This window comes from Artemia franciscana, chromosome 21 (assembly GCF_032884065.1).
Source record: "Artemia franciscana chromosome 21, ASM3288406v1, whole genome shotgun sequence".
Taxonomy (NCBI): Eukaryota; Metazoa; Arthropoda; class Branchiopoda; order Anostraca; family Artemiidae; genus Artemia; species Artemia franciscana.
Genome location: NC_088883.1, coordinates 7122366 through 7135526, shown reverse-complemented (window position 1 = coordinate 7135526; position 13161 = coordinate 7122366). Strand labels below are relative to the sequence as shown.

General features: G+C 35.1%; 1 protein-coding gene across 6 annotated transcripts in view; it reads right to left on the bottom strand.

The window, feature by feature from the left end:
• Nucleotides 1-13161, bottom strand: part of LOC136040740 (uncharacterized) — a 96685-nt gene that overhangs the window by 44387 nt on the left and 39137 nt on the right. The window contains exon 1 of one of the 6 annotated variants that reach the window (XR_010620863.1): nucleotides 514-699. The exons of 1 other annotated variant lie outside the window; for it this stretch is intronic. The gene's annotated coding sequence lies outside the window, so the exon portion shown is untranslated. 4 more of the 6 variants (XR_010620864.1, XR_010620859.1, XR_010620861.1 and 1 more) reach the window with 4 other exon arrangements.

The following is a 13161-nucleotide window of genomic DNA, read 5'->3' as shown; positions in this document are numbered from 1 at the left end:
CCAATTATCCTATTGTTAATAATCAGCCAATACCATATGCCTAAACATATAGCCTAAGTATTGTTTCCAAGATTGGTGGACTGTTTTCAATATTTGGTATGAGTTTATTTTGGTCAAGATACTTGTCAAAGATAATGAATTGGCCAAGCACTGGGGAGTTTTCCCCATGAAGCCTTCGCCCATAGCCTAGTCTAAAGTTTTTTTTAGTTTTATAAAAAAAAGAATCTTGCTGAAAATCATTTTTTTAGTTTATAGAATTTTTCCAAAATCTTGCTGAAAACCATTTCACACAAACCTAGGGAAATGAAACATCCCACCATTACTTTACTATAACACCACATAAAGTTTTTAAGTAGCCTACCCTAGTTTGTTATAAACAAGGTAGAATAATGATCCTTCTATGAGACCGTTAATGAAATCCCAGGTGGTAGATATGACTTTAAAACTTGTTAACCGAAACTTAATAAAATATTTTTGGAGAATACTGCACTTCAAGCATAAAAATAGACATACCAATATACGCATGTTATGATTTTTTGAAAATTGCTGCAAATTCTAATGCCCGTTCCAAGTAAAATACGAAAAATATCGCATATTCTTCTGTTAGTTAACCAAAGTACAATCATCCGTCAAAAATATACAAACTGTGGAAAGATGAGACATGACGAGGAATGATGATTTGAATGGTCTTTACTTACCGTGGGCATATACTACAAAAATTTCAGGAAAACGTGACACAAGTATCAACACTCAAAAATACATAGAATTAAGAATCGATTTTTAGCCTTTTTGGTCTCTTGATTTGCAATAAATGGGAGTGTTTGCTTCCCTCTGTGATTGTCTTTCCAGGATACCTGTTGTTGTATCGACCCATTTAAATGCAAATAGATGTTGCACTCTATCTCCATTCTAACAGAAAGGGATTCACAACGAAGAGGTGGGGCGGAATCCCAATCTTTCTTAGATTTAGTACAATTTTGACCAAAGTCCAAAATTTTACTGAGTCAGGGAAAAAATGGAGTAGTTACATTAAAACTTCAGAAAGTTCAAAATTTTTATCCGATTTAGATATTCGAAATTCGGCAAAGAGGGCCCAAAATTAAATAGTAAAATATAGTTAAAGTCGAATCAAAATCTAAAACTGATTTGTAAATATAAAAAAAAATGAGGCTTTGGTTGAATTTTACACGATGCTTTAATATGATTTCCTCTCTTTTTTCCAAAATCAAAGTGAATCTTCAGAAATGAATACGGTGGAATCCCAAATTCGTTGACTTTACCTTTTTTTAGTTTCGCCAAATGGCCCAATTTAAACCAAGAAAGTAAAATCTATTTCTGACCTAAAATAAGCTATTCGCCTACCGAATTTAGATTTGCGCTAGCTGATTGCTAGAGAAATTGTTCTGGGTACCCAGCTGACTGACTGCGTTTCAAACAGTAGACTATATGAAACGTGTGGTTAAATCCCGCTTTCTAAGGCTATCATGAGAGAAAGGTTGAGATGGCTAGGGTACGTTCTGCGGATGAAGTATGACAGATTGCCAAAGATTGTCCTTTTTGGCCAGCCATATAGGGCTAAGCGGAAAGCAGGCCGTCCGTGGTTGGGGTGGGAGGATGTCATAAAGAAAAATTTAAAGAAAATGGGAACTTCCTGGGAGGGAGTAAATAGGTAGGCTTTGAATAGGATTGGCTTGAGGAGGAGGAAGCGTAGCTGTGTTGACTTCAGGTGGCTTGGTGCTGCGGTGAGTTGTTAGCAGTAAGAGTAGACCAAGTGGGATGCTTCATTTACCTAGGTGGTATTATTAATAAAGACGGTAGGTGCAATGATGATGTTAGAAGTAGAATAGCCAAGGACCTGTTTTTTTTTCATAAGTGAACATAGTTTTGAAGAATAGGGACATCACTCTACACATCAAGATTAGAATATTGGAAGCTGTAGTGATAATGGTGGTAAAGCATGTTTCTGAAGCGTGGGAGTTCCAAAAAACAGATGAGCATTTACTGGCTGTTTTCCAGAGAAACTGCCTACGGATTGTTTCCGGTACCTGACAGACTAACCGTCCCTCAAATATTAAGCTTAGGAAAAATAAGGGTTAATCCTGATTTCTTGGGCTATAATGAGAGAAAGAATGGATAAAACACTATCTGCATATGAAAGATGACATATTACCATCCTTGTTGGACGACAGTCTACGGTCAAAGGACATGCAGGTCCTCCTCAAATGCGGTTAAACTATAAAGTAAATAAAAATTCAGGGGACGTAGAAACTTCTTGGGAGAATGTAAGGAGGGAGACTTTGAATAAATTGTGATGGAGGAGAAGTATGCCTAGCCACGTTAGCCTCAGCCGGCTTGGTGTTTCATTGAGTTGTTCTTAGTAGTAACAGTAGTAGAATGTTTGAACTGAGCTAAAATTTCAATCTACGTTTAAAAAACAATAACAACTGAAAGTACTTTCTTCCCAGTTTTCAGCACATGAAATTCAAAACAAATCTCAAATGTAGTGGCTTTTTTAATTCTATCTTAGATCCAAGTAGTTCAAATCTTTTATTAAGACATGACATTGTGAGGCAGTTTTATGAAGGAAGAAAATTCCACAGAAAATGACACTTTGTAATCCCTGATTTTCCAAACATTTTGACCGTTGTGGTACATTAAGTCACTTGAAAGACAAAAAATGATGATCCTTAATCCCAAGATTTAAACAAAAAGTCAAAATATTTACATCGAGACGCGCTGGAAACTAGAGAATAGGGGTAGATCGTACAAGTGAAGAATCTAAACAGAAGTATCAATGCAAAAAAGAATGTAAAGTAGAAATTTTTTATTGATGTGGAGCCACTTCAAAAAGTTTATCAAACTCTATTGCAAAATATAAAAGCGAATATTTCAAGTGAGAAAATAAGTTATTTTAAAAAATCTTGAGGAATTTGTAAGGTGTTCATCCCCCCTCCCATTGAATAAGCAAATCCCTTCTCTGTCTGTAAGCTTTTATTCCCATTATCTTGTCGGAAATCAAAATTGACAGACTTTTACGAAGTTACTTAGAACGCTAGCATACCTAGTACACCAAAATCAAGAGATCAGTGCAAAACATAAAACTAAAAAAAAGATACTGGCAATACGCCATCGCATCTCTGAAATTTTCACTAAACCGGGTCGTCTTTTATCGTTGGCGCATCGCCAATAAATTGACTTGGCTTCGGGGCTTTCTGCAGTGAATGGACAAAGAATGGTTCTTCACTGTCTGTTCTGCATAAGAAACGTCAAAGGAATCAAAAAGTTCCCAAGAGTGAAGCAGGGGAACATTTACTCGTGCAAAAACTTAAGCTACCCAGCAAAGCTTACGATTGCACAGAGAGCTCCTATCCCGAAAAAAAAACTCATTTAAAGTGCGAGGAAAAGCAAAAAAACAATCGCCACTTCATTAACTCTTTGTTCCTACTTTCCTGTTAACATAACAAAACGCTGAAAGCTTGAACTTGTACTCAGAAATTCCAAAATGTGCCAAATGCCTAAGAAGCCAAAACCAAGATTACAAAAAGGTAGAAACAAAATACAAAAACATGCAGAAAGATTAGAAGGAACAAATACCAATTCTGTACCCAGCCTTAGAATTCCACAAAAAATACTAACGCCCCATCAAAAGCTTTTCTTACATTAAAAAAGCAAGCTCACCAAGATGAGCCTGAATGAACCTAAGAGGCACACAATACTCAGTGGATTGAGAAGACTTAGTGCAGTTGGCACAAAAAGAAGTCTCTTCACAAAACCCGGAAAGGGCAGCAAGCCCCTACCCCTAGCTTATGGATCGAAAGTCACCCAATAATCTCCAATCCAGCTACCAGTTTATCTCAAACACCAACGTGTAAAAATTCAATTTGTCCTATAGAATCTAAGGTTACTAGAGCACTAATAACTAAAGTTGTCTTTTAGGCATAACTAACGGCTAACTTAAAAGCTTTTACCTTGCATTAGATCGCGGCAAACCACCGAAAGGATGGTTTACCCCAAAGGATATTGAAGAAGTCAACATCAATTAGTAATGGTAGTCAGGGGCATCCTGAAGGGAGGGGAGAGGCGCACCATTCCTTTTCATTTTTTGGCATTTGGCACAATTTTCTCTGAAGGCGCAAATTTCGACAGAAATGGGCGTCGTGGTAAAGCTAAGATGCCCATTTCTAAAATTTCTTTTCTATCTATTTTCCATATAGCATGCCTTAACATATGTATTTGATTCCCATTTGCTTCCCTATTTGTGTGGATCTGGTAGTTTTATCACATTAGTTCCGTCTAACTGAAAATTCAGTGAATTAACGTGTTCATTTTATTCCTATCCGTTATCGAATTCGGTAGCTGTAACATACTAGTTCCACTCATTTGCAAATTTGGTAATTTGACAAGTTCATTTGGCGCGATCGATTTCGGCGTATTCGGTAGTTTTGTCGGCCTAGTTCCGCCAAATCGTAGATTCAGTGATTTAAGGTGTTCATTTGGCTCCCTTTCGCTAGTATAGAACGAATTTGGTGAATATCGCGCTAGTTTCGCTCATTTGTAAATCGGGTAATTTGACATGTTCATCACAATCCATTGGATTCCTACTGTAGTTCATTATATATTTGCAGATTTTGTTGTTGCGGGCAGTTAAAAAAAAAAAAAATTGGTTGTTCTACTTGTCCTGGTCTGTCACCAAATTTGTCAAAAATTTTTCTTGGCTCTTATCTGATCCTTAACCAAACTTGTAGAATTCGAGCATTAGGCCTATTCTGGTACTGAATTGCATTGGTTTAGTGCTTCTTACGAGATTCGATAATAAAATGCATCACATTCATTACTTAACTGTGTAGTCCGGTTATTAGTGAGAAATCCTACTGAGGAGGTTTACGGGGAATTTCAGACGGATGGATAAAATGGAAAGGAATTCAAAATGCAGCATTACAAAAAAATTGAAAAAGGTAAAATCATTTTGTACAAGAACTTTGACTAATTAAGCAATTGATTTTTCACAAAAGTCATTAGGCCATGGAAAAAAAAGACTTTAAATGACGTCTGTATTCTTCCATATTTCTTAAGAAGAAACAAATAAGTCAATCATACTGAGCTTCAGACTCAGTATGAGACTTCATTTTGTATATATGCATGACCAGATATTTTGAGCTTTCTGTTGGAAATTCTCTGTTATCTTAGGAGTCGAATATTATTTTTTCCAGAAATTCAAAAGATCATTTGATACTTGTCTGTTAAACGGAACACACTCAAGAATTACGCTGTGTAAGATCTAACCGAAACCGGTTTGATTCTCTGGGATCGGTTATGATTTGCTTATTTTGAGTGAGAAAAACTACGATGTATGTATATTTTCCTAATTGTCTGTCGTAGTTTTCATAATTTTGTTTCTAAAGTATTATATTATCATCATGTTTTGGTATATTTCATTAGGATTAACTAACTTCACTTTTTGGAACGTGCTTCGTTTAATAGACAAATACCGGTGATTTTTCACTCTACCGACAAAAAACTTGTCAATTTGAGCGCCTATTTATTAAGTCTGCAAGAAATATAATTCGATAGCGACTTACTCCAACTTGATGGGAATTTTTACCATTCTATATATCTATTATTTCATATCCGATTTACCTGGTCAGTAAATTTTTTCATTCCTCTTCCGAAGCTTCTTACGAGTTGGAGTTACCACCACTTTATCTATGTGTTCAGCGCCTTCGGAAACAAGAAACTTTTTTTTATTACCCCTGGTTCCCACTGCTGTGTCAATCCCGACACGATTTTTTTTTTTGGCGGAACAGACGTACGATGGAATCGAATGGAGGCTCACAAAGAAACGCAGACTTTTGCGTCGCTGCGACAAACTCTAAAAGAATTGAAATCACTCAAAATTATCTTTTCAATCAGCTTCATGACTTTGGTTATGATTTTTTTTTTAATCAGATCAACGCATGCGATTTGTCGTATGAATTGAAATTATTCAACGCATCCGACATTGCAGCAAAACGGATGGTTTTGCGTCGTTTGTCGCACCATTTGTGTCATTTGTCGCATATCGCAGTATTTTGCGCAAAATCCCAGCAGCAGGAACCGGGGTTAGACTGTATTTTTATCAGTCAATCTGCCAGTTTGAAACAAATTTGAAAAGAAAAGCAAAGAAGAATTTAGTGCATAGCTACATTTCTTCTGAGTAACGTACTCGCGGTTTTGTAAAATTAGCTTTGATAGTAATAAGAAGCGTAAAGTTTCTGTAAATAGATCCAACCTTATAAACGTCAAATGCTGTGAATGCGATGCCAAAATGAATAAAGACTATTTGAAAGATCATGTTTGTCATATTCACAACGATCTTGAAGAAGCACAGAAATATGTGATTATGTTGTTGTTTAAAGACTCGTTTACGGAGTCAAAGAAGCAAAAGTAATATGACAATATTACTGTTACTACAACTTTTGTCAGTGAAAGTATTTCTGTGGTGAATACTGCCTCACCAATTCCTAAGGCCCTGTTACTATCTGATGATGCCATATTGAGTGGAGATGTTGGCTTACAATCAATATTCTAAGGCATAAAATCTCTTTTTATCGCAATATATATTGACCAGAATTATGTTCTGGACGTCTTTGAAGGAGTTAAAAAGGCCCGTCATTTCTGGGTTTGGGGCGGCATCTCGAATCCTTGGGATGAATTTGCATGTAATAGAGCATTAATATTGCAGTGATTCTGTCATCTTCATCCATTTTTACCGTTCATCGTTCTTTTGGTCTTTTCATCACTTCTCATATTTGCTAATATAAGGTAAAAAATATTTGTCACTATGACTTTAACAATCAATTCGGAGAATACTCCTGTTCAAGTGTATTAAAATTTATTAGATTATTAGGACATCATAGAAAGTTGAAGCTAACACCAGAAACTAGAAAGTTAAAGCTAAATACCCCCGCGGAAAATACCCAACCGTAGAAAATACCCCTCCCCTACGTAAAATCATTTTCGAAGTTTCTTTTGTATCCTCCCTTCGGAGCCCTCCCCCCAACAAAATCCTGGCTATGGATTTTTTTTTAAGTTTTTTGGATTTTTTTTAACTGATTTTGATTTTTTGGACCAGTGTGACCTGTCTCCGACGGTTCAAAATGGAAAAAAAAAATGAAAACTTGGTGAACTTCATTCCAATTATGACCTTATATATATTATGCGAATCTCTACATGTTGAAGTATATTTACAGGTCAGTCATGTTTTTCTAAGTCAGAGAAAATCAAGTAGCGATTCAGTAAAATTTACAAAGTTCTCGCCCCCTTCCCCCAATGAAAAGAGGCTCAAAACGCCCCTGGTAGTGGTAGCCAATCATCAATCTCTACAGTTTGTAAGACTTGGTGAAGCATAGTGATGTCAGACCACCACAAGGGACCCTTTTGCACAATGGAACACAAGACTGATAGCGAAAGAAAAATCTAATCGATCTAGAATACTCTATGTAGAAAAATCTTACAGACATCCTTTATCTCCAAGAGACAAATTCGAATGAGTATTATAAACTCAAGATAGTAATTAAAAATGAGTTCTGACATAGTTTCAGAACTTGCAACTGATTAAGATCGCTGCATTTGTTTTCCCAAGCAACTTCACGAATCAACTGATAAAGTTCATAAGGCTCAGTTTGCTGTTTTTTAAGAATGGTTGTTTGTGACTTCCACGTAAAAGAAGACCTAACCAAAGCTCTGTGATAGGACTATACTCTCCATTTCGGTAAATTTTATTGTATAGAAAAAGTGGAACATAGTTAAGGCATCAAAAGAGAATGTCAAATTCAAACATATTGGGTTACACATACAAACACCCGAAAACAAACTAAACAAAATAAATAATAAAATAAAACTATGTATATGTATAAAACTATGTAGTAAAAACTATAAAACAAAATAGACAAAATAATCTAAAAAAATAAAAACTATGACTTTAAACATAAAATTGTAAATCAACGAAACAATTTCTACCAGCAAAACAATAGCAAGAGCTCGACCAGGAAATTTTCTCAGGAAGAGGGAGGTGGCAAGTACTGCCAGGAGCTGTTTTATAACCATACAATTAGAAAGTTCTAGCACGAAATATCTTTTTCATCGTCCCTGTTTTAATATATTCTTGAAATATCTTTTGAATCATAGTGATTGATAATAAAACAGATATTTACACGATATTTTATTTATTGAAATTGGATAAGGTTTATTTAGCTGCTCGTCCTATTAATAAAAGAAAGATGCGAAAACTATCTCAAAGATTAGTATAAATTTTAGGAAAAGAGGATTCCATGCCGTGTTCATTTCCATGCGTCTGAAATCTTCGGCAAATCAATATTTTAGGCACTTTATTCCTCCTCGTGGACAGCGTGTTTTGAGAGTGCCCACATTCAAATAAAAATATCACAAAGTAACAAAACGTGCAAGCTTGTGAAATATGGACAATGTGTGTGAAAAAAAACAACATACAGTAATGAAAAAACAGTAAACAAATACAAGCTACTATTCAAGTTTTTAGTGTGTTTTTTCTTGCAACTATTTCGTTGGAATAATTCCAGTAAACGCAAATACATACACATAGTGTATAGCGCACAATTATATTGTGCTAATTGAGCCGCTAGTATTAAAGCATGAAAACTGAATTGTTCCTAACAAATCATTGAGCAAAAACTTGAACTATATGTCAGAAAATAACATTCGCTACTGAAAATTTTCTGCTAAAAAACAAAACACCTAAATTAAACCTTCAAACATGGTAACAATGGTAAAACTAAAAGTCTAAGGCCAAATATCATGGCTAAAGCACGAGCCAATGACCAGCTCTTTTCAAACTAGCAATAGAAAAGTAAATTTACTTTCAAGTTTTAAGACCTGTAGAGAATAAACATAGCACCAAGAATATTCCTTCAAACCTGCATAACCCCCTTTAGATATTCATCCAAAGAATGACCGCAAAAATGTTCAGGACAGCTGCCCCCTTAAAAACTTTGAAAAACAGTGGCCTGAAAATGTACCTTTTCTATAACTCCGTTGTACAGTCTAGCTTTTGTACAATCTCTGTCTGTTAGGTGTGAGAATTCTCTTCGGGTTCTTTATAACAATTCTTTACGGTGGCTTCTTAATCTTCCTTTGAATTGTAGTGCATGTGTTATGTTTGTTGGTGGTCGCCTCCCATCTTTTCCTGAGCTGCGTAGAAAATCTTCTCTTTCTATCCAGACAAGGATACTTGCTTCGGGTAATCCCCTCATTTTGGTAATTTCTGAGCCGCTTTTTCGCCTCTCTCTGCCACTTTGGCTGACTTGGTCAAATGTGATTTACACACAACAATTTTGACATGTTTAAACGTACCAGTGTTATTTGAATCTGTTTTTTCTTTGCTGATTGTTTTTGTATTATTGATTTATTTGTGTTCGTTTTCTTTTTTTGTAAGCGACTCTAGTTGCTATAAACAAATAAAAATTTTTTACCTCTCCCAACCACGTGAAAAACTATCTGAAGCCCCGTTCCTCATGTCTGTTCAACGTGAATGTATATCTTGTCTATTGCCATATGACACCATAAATAAACACAGGAAGGGACAACTTATAGAGTACGTTTCTTCCAAGAAAAAAAGGGGTACACTGATACGCTTTAACACATTGTTAAAGTGTTTAAAAGGCAATGTTCATTCAACCAATGAAATATAACATTATATTACTGGAAACACTTAGTTCAGGGCTTAAAGCAAGGGGACTGAGAGCCAGGATAGGCAAATGGGGACATTACCTATGTAGAAAAGTACCAAGTTCGAAAAATCAAAATTATTAACTCTTCATTATAATCAGCAGTCTTTTTGTCATCAATTCCCTCACTCATCTACGTGGCTGAATAATAAAAGACATATTCAACAAATTTTATTTGTCGATGATTCTTCCTTTAGTTAGTTTTCCAGCAGTAGTATAATAGGTATTTGGCCTTCTTTTTCTTCTCAAAATAAAATGGTATATTTTAAGCACATTACGCTTTCAGTAAGTTTCACTCGGAATACTGGGCTTAAAAAATACATAAGGAATACTCGTAAAACTGAGCTTTGAAAATAATTCTTTGAAATAGAATAAAGTTACGATAAAATACTGCGCTCGTCATATATCTTTGAAAATTATGTATCAAACAGTTCGTGGTAACGAACTGTAGTAAGGAGCGACCCGGCTCAATAGTAACCAAAACTCTAAAAAATAGAATTTTGATACCAATACCTACATCAAAAGAATCGCATTTTAATGCTGATTTCACTGCTGATCACACCATCAGATTCAGCGTATCAGAGAACCCTACTGTAGAAGTTTCAAGCTCGTATCTACAAAAATGTGGAATTTTGTATTTTTTGCCAGATCATGGATGCGTGTTTATTTGTTTTTTTTCCCCAGGTGTGATCGTATCGACCCAGTTGTCCTAAAATGTCGCAAGAGGGCTCATTCTAACGGAAATAAAAAGTTCTAGTGCCCTTTTTAAGTGACCAAAAAAATTGGAGGGCACCTAGGCCCCCTCCTACGCTAATTATTTTACCAAAGTCAACGGATCAAACTTCTGAGATAGCCATTTTATTCAGCGTAGTCGAAAAACCTTATAACTATGTCTTTGGGGACGACTTACTCCCCCACAGTCCCCGTGGGAGGGGCAACAAGTTACAAACTTTGACCAGTGCTTACATATAGTAATGGTTATTGGGAAGTGTACAGGCGTTTTCAGGAGGATTTTTTTGGTTGGAGGAGGGGTTGAGAAGAGGGGGATATGCTGGGGGAACTTTCCATCGATAATTTGTCATGGGGGAAGAAAATCTCCATGAAGGGAGCGCAGGATTTACTTGCATTATTTAAAAAAAAACAATGAAAAAATAAATATTAAAAAGTTCTTTCAGCTGGAAGTAAGGAGCAGCATTAAAATTTAAAACAAACAGAAATTATTACCCATTTGAGGGGCTCACCTCCTCCTAATACCTCGCTCTTTACGCTAAAGTATTTTTAGTAATTTCAACTATTTATTCTACGGCTTTTGTGATTCTGGGGTCATTCTTAATGAATTGGGACAAAATTTAAGCTTTAGTGTAAAGAGCGAGGATCTGACAAGGGGGCGAACCCCCTCATATATGTAATAAAAATATGAGAATACAAAAGTTCTTTACGTAAGCTAATTTATAAGTTACGTAAATCTTTTACTAATAAAAACATTCGTAAAAAATTAAAAATTCTAGTTGCCTTTTTAATTAACCAAAAAATGAGAAGGCAACTAGGCTTCCTCCCCCGCTCTTTTTTTTCTCAAAATCATTCTATCAAAATTATGAGAAAGCCATTTAGCCAAAAAAAAAAAAAAATACAAATTTTGTTTTAATTATTCCTCTGCGGAGAGCCAAAATCAAAACATGCATTGATTCAAAAACGTTCAGAAATTAAATAAAAAAAAACAAGTTTTTTAACTGAAAGTAAGGAGCGACATTAAAACTTAAAACGACCAGAAATTACTTCGTATATGAAAGAGGCTGCTTCCTCATCAACGCCCCGCTCTTTACGCTAAAGTTTTTTACTGTTTTAAAAAGAAAAATTGAGAGAAAGAGTCAAACTTTAGCGTAAAGAGCGAGGCGTTGATGAGGAAGCAGTCTCTTTCATATATGAAGTAATTTCTGGTCGGTTTAAGTTTTAATGTCGCTCCTTACTTTCAGTTAAAAAAACTTGTTTTTTTTTATTTAATTGAGATAAAGACCGCTTGAGGTAGTAAAGAATAAGTACAATCTCCTAATGAAAAAAACAACCAAAATTTACGTGATACAAATCTTATTTCCTTTTACTTGAAGATCTTGAAACTCACAAGCAACATATTTTATTTCATACTGATTAGTTAATCCTCTTTTTTGTATTTAAGACGAAATGAAACAGTAATAACGATGGGTCATGGACATCATGGGACCAAATTACCTCCATCATCACTCCAGAGTCTTTTCCAGCCTTGTTGGAAAGTTTCCAGCCTGTTGTTCCATTAGAACAACATTCTATGAATACAAGATCTGGATCAAATATTTTAGCGAGCAGAGCGCCAACGGACTGATCAAAATTTGCCTTGGATATACCATGCGCAAAAAGTGTGGAATCCTTTCCGAATTTATTGAGTTTCAATAAATAGACTCAATTAAGAATTGAAGAGATTTTTACACATACTTAATTATTAAAGTTATTTTACTCTTTACAGGTATTTCAATATCATTCCGGTTAAACAGATTTTAGCTCTTCAATGTGTACATTTCCGTTTCTGTTATCTAAAGGATCTGCAACCAGATTGTTTTAAATTATTTTTTCCAGGCCCTCCCTCAGTCCGACCATACAATACTCGTCCTTTAAGTAAGCTTCCTGTGCCTTTCATTGTCTCCGAACGGTCTAGATTTTCGCCTAAAAATATTATTAGAAATTATTGGAACACATATAAATCTTTTTCTGAAAAAAGTTTATCGCTGTCAACATTAAAAACTAAAATCAAAGCTCTGCTAATTAGTAAATATTAATTTGTGAGTAGCTCCTGGCCGTTCAGTTATCGGATAAATAATGACAATAATTTTAATAAATATTTTTTGGCATTTATTTTTTACCATTTATTTTTTACTGTGGGATAGAGGGAGAAGTGTGACGACACCCGTTTCTTCTGGGTTTGTTTGTTTCTACTGTTTGTAATTGTCGCCCGGCTTTCGAGCCAGTCTCCCTGCCGGGGATGTTATGTGTATAGTTTTAAATATGTATAGTCAAAGAATAAAAGAGCTTGAACTATTACTATTATCTCCCTTTTCAAAATTACTACTACTATTTTGCAAGGTTAAGGTGGTTATGCTTTCAGGGAGGAAGGGGAGATCTATTAGATGTTGAATTATTTTGATGAGGGATGTGGTTGTGTTGAAGTGGGAGGCGAAATCCGTAACGCATGATTAAGAGGAACTGTTATGTTTAAGGAACTCAACGCGCGTTTTTTAATAGCAAAGTATAATTTATGCTTATTTATTTTTATTTATATTAACAAAACCCAATTGAATCTTCACTTTCAAGTTAAAGATATTTTTCACACTATATTGACGTTTTACAAATTTTTTAAACAAAATTCCAATCTTATTTTACGTTTAAGAAACTA